Raw genomic sequence first — 3,193 nt, 5'->3', positions numbered from 1 at the left:
TATGCAGCGCTCGAGAAGCGCTTTACAGCGAACACACTGAAACTGGTTTCTAATTGGCCAACATTGCTCATGATGTCATTTCGCTGCACTCTCGCTGCATAAAGAAACGCGGCCTATATAACAAACACTGAAAAGAAAAATATATAGTTTGGTTATTTTTGCCTACCATTGTCACTTTAATCGCGATACTCAGAAGGTACGAAATTGCACAATCTGATTGGTCAAGTAGACACCAATTGGAAATATCTTTTAAAAAATTTAAGATATATTTTTTCCTAATGTTAACTCTAAAAATTTCATTGCTAAAATTGCATGGTTACAAAATAATTAATTTTTATGTTTGGGCTACAAATAGCTCAAATCGGTTACTTTTAGAGCACAACTTTGATACTTTTTGACTTTCAGATCTGGCAACATTGTTCATGCTTTTCGTTACTTCATTTGAAAATGCCGTTCAGTATGGAATCTGTTTCCCAGAGCTCCGATGTTAATCTATCGAACATTTTTGAAAACGTGACTTGTTTCACGTTTTATCGCTATTTTCCAACAGAAGATATAGCTAAAAAATTTTGTCATCTTGTGGGAATGGTTCCACATCCGGACTTAACCGGTTTTATTCCGCCTTGTCCACATTGTGAAGGTAAGTTTTCCTTGATTTTTGCCTGTGCCAGGAGCGCTTTACGTGAATATCTGTTAGCTAATTCAATTTGTCGTATTTTTCAGGTGCGATGGAGAAGAGATTAGATCAGTCAGAGAAGTTCGGATTTAATTACCGCTGTTTGAAATTAAAACTAAAGGAAAAACATAGGAGACGAACTGGCGGCTTCGTCTGGCGATCGAAGTGTACGGGCGGGCTGTCTTGTACTCAAAATACGTTTTTTGAGAATTCTAAACTTTCTGCTCAACAGGTATGATATCGTGTCATTGGCGTTATATTTTCTGTAACCACATTTTTCTTTCCTTTGTTCTGTGTCTCTCCTCTTTCTGGAATGTTGGCATCAGAACTTCTTTCGTCTTAGAATGAGTCCCTGGTGACTCATACCTGAGACAAAAGAAAATCAATGGCCCGAGGGGTAAACAAGGTCAACAGATTGGACAACTCACAAGGGAATGTCAGGGAGTGTCTTTCAATAAATTTTAATAAAATTTAGTTAATAATTACGTTAAAAGTACAGTCAAACCTGTTTTTATGCGGTTTTTTGTTCGATTTTTATGCGTTTTTTTAATGCGGTCCCTATCCACCGCATAAAAACAGGGTTGATTGTATAAAAACTCTATATTAAATTTGTAATATTTACTCAAAGTGTTACTCAGGATTAATAGCAATCAAATGCCGTAGTATTTTATAGTAGTTTAACACGTGCAAATTTTTAGTTGTAATTGCATGGAGTAAATGAGAATTTTTTTTATTTAACAGGTCCTAATGCTGATATATGCATGGATCATACAGCAGCCGGTCACCCTCGCCGCGAGAGAATGCGGCGTGGCCATACAAACAGCGGTAGATTGGTTTAATTTCTGCCGTGAAGTTGCGGAGGTTTTCGTGTCTCAGAAACAAGACATCAAGCTTGGCGGTAAAGGCCTACACGTGGAGGTGACGATCGAACCATGTTTCTGACTTCGCTGATATGTCTATGTCTATATACATGTTTTTTTTTAGATCGACGAAACCTTTACCAGGAGACAGAAATACAATCGCGGGCGCGTAACCAAAGGCACCCAAATAACTATATTAGGTGCCTATTGTCGGGAAACAAAAGAGGTGATGTACTGGCATGTAAGTAGTAACGAAACATTATTTCCTGTTATTATTTACTTTTAGTAAACGTTTTGTGTTATATTTTCTCGTATTCTTTCAGGTGGACAACAAAAGCAGGAGAGTTATTTAGGAGCACATGTTAAGATACATCGCTCAGGACTCCATCATTCTTTTCGACAGCGCCCCACAGTATCGCGGTTGTACGACGATGGGCTTCTCAGAACACAAAACAATTAATCACAGCCAGCAGGGCCCCGGGAGGTAAATAGGATGAAACTGTGCTATGTGTTAAGTGAAAGAAATGAACGAGCGTTATTGAATAGGGTATCAAAAAGTGACATATTTCTTTTTTTATTTATGCAGATTCGTCGACGTCGATGATCCCGAAGTTCACACTCAAAACATCAAATGTCAACATCGCTGGCTGAAGAAGTCGATCAAGTCGCTCCGCACGGACAGGAACTTGCAGAGCTATACATGCACATACATATACAGGACGCGGTTCCTGAACCAGTTGCCAACACCATCGGCAAGATTCCGGCAGTTCCTCGAGCATATTGTAGCCGTCTACCCGGGCCCCGGTCGTGAGAGGTCTCAAACTGAAGACGATCGGTGTGCCCGTGGACGAAGATCAGCCGCCAGACGAGCCCTACTTTGATATTACTGACGAAGAGGAAGATGACGACCCCCCAGTGAGTAGTGCAGCGTGTGTATAGTGCGCATGACCAAAGGATAATTCTTTGCGGATGTGAAACGTGGATTATGTGATTTTTCAGACATCGGATGCGACCAACACTTTTGTCGTCGACCCAAAGGACCTGGCGGAGGCGGGGACCAGCGGCCTCACTGCATCGTAACGGAGATGTCGCCATATAGCAAGAGGACAGCGCCTCCTCTAGCGGGAGAGGCAGGGGAGGCGCTTTGAAGGTGAGTGTCTGTTCTCTTCGCTTTTTACATCGGCAGTTAAGCTTAGTTCACACTGGGCGTGATTCGCTGGCGAATGCGAAAAGCAGAGCGAATAACACGTCAGACATGACGTCGTTTCCGGCGAATTTTACCATTTCGTGAATCGCTTGGAAGTTCGGAACAGTTCAGCTTTTTCGCTAGCAAAAAAATTTCGCCACCAATCGTATTACCGCTAGTTGTCACGTGGTTCTTGTTTTCAAGATGGCTACAGAAACTTTCTTACGCAATAGAGTAAATGTTGTAATTACGGATTTTTAATATTGCTCTCACCCAGCATCGTTTTGTTTTCGGCGTATCTTTCTTTATCAGTAAATAAACAAACGTGGTTAACGATAGAATATCGGAAACGGCCATTTTGGTTTTCTAGATGACGTTTTTGCTGGCTTGCAAATGATCGGCTGCTTAAAATTCGCAATCGCTCTTAGCTTGGTAAATTTCGCTAAGCAATTAAAAATCGGGCACTTTTCG

General features: G+C 41.2%; 2 long non-coding RNA genes across 2 annotated transcripts; both read left to right on the top strand.

The window, feature by feature from the left end:
* The first annotated feature begins 1,399 nt into the window (after positions 1–1,399).
* LOC136977704 (uncharacterized) lies at positions 1,400–1,877 on the top strand. Its single transcript, XR_010881129.1, has 3 exons — positions 1,400–1,594; positions 1,661–1,777; positions 1,860–1,877. It is a non-coding gene; the product is annotated as an uncharacterized lncRNA (long non-coding RNA).
* An 18-nt stretch (positions 1,878–1,895) lies between these two features.
* Positions 1,896–2,624, top strand: LOC136977703 (uncharacterized). Its single transcript, XR_010881128.1, has 3 exons — positions 1,896–2,020; positions 2,123–2,451; positions 2,536–2,624. It is a non-coding gene; the product is annotated as an uncharacterized lncRNA (long non-coding RNA).
* Positions 2,625–3,193: the final 569 nt, after the last annotated feature.

This window comes from Centruroides vittatus, unplaced genomic scaffold (assembly GCF_030686945.1).
Source record: "Centruroides vittatus isolate TY-2023 unplaced genomic scaffold, ASM3068694v2 contig_471, whole genome shotgun sequence".
Classification (NCBI taxonomy): Eukaryota; Metazoa; Arthropoda; class Arachnida; order Scorpiones; family Buthidae; genus Centruroides; species Centruroides vittatus.
The sequence above is the reverse complement of the archived record's forward strand: the minus strand, read 5'-3'. Positions and strand labels throughout refer to the sequence as shown.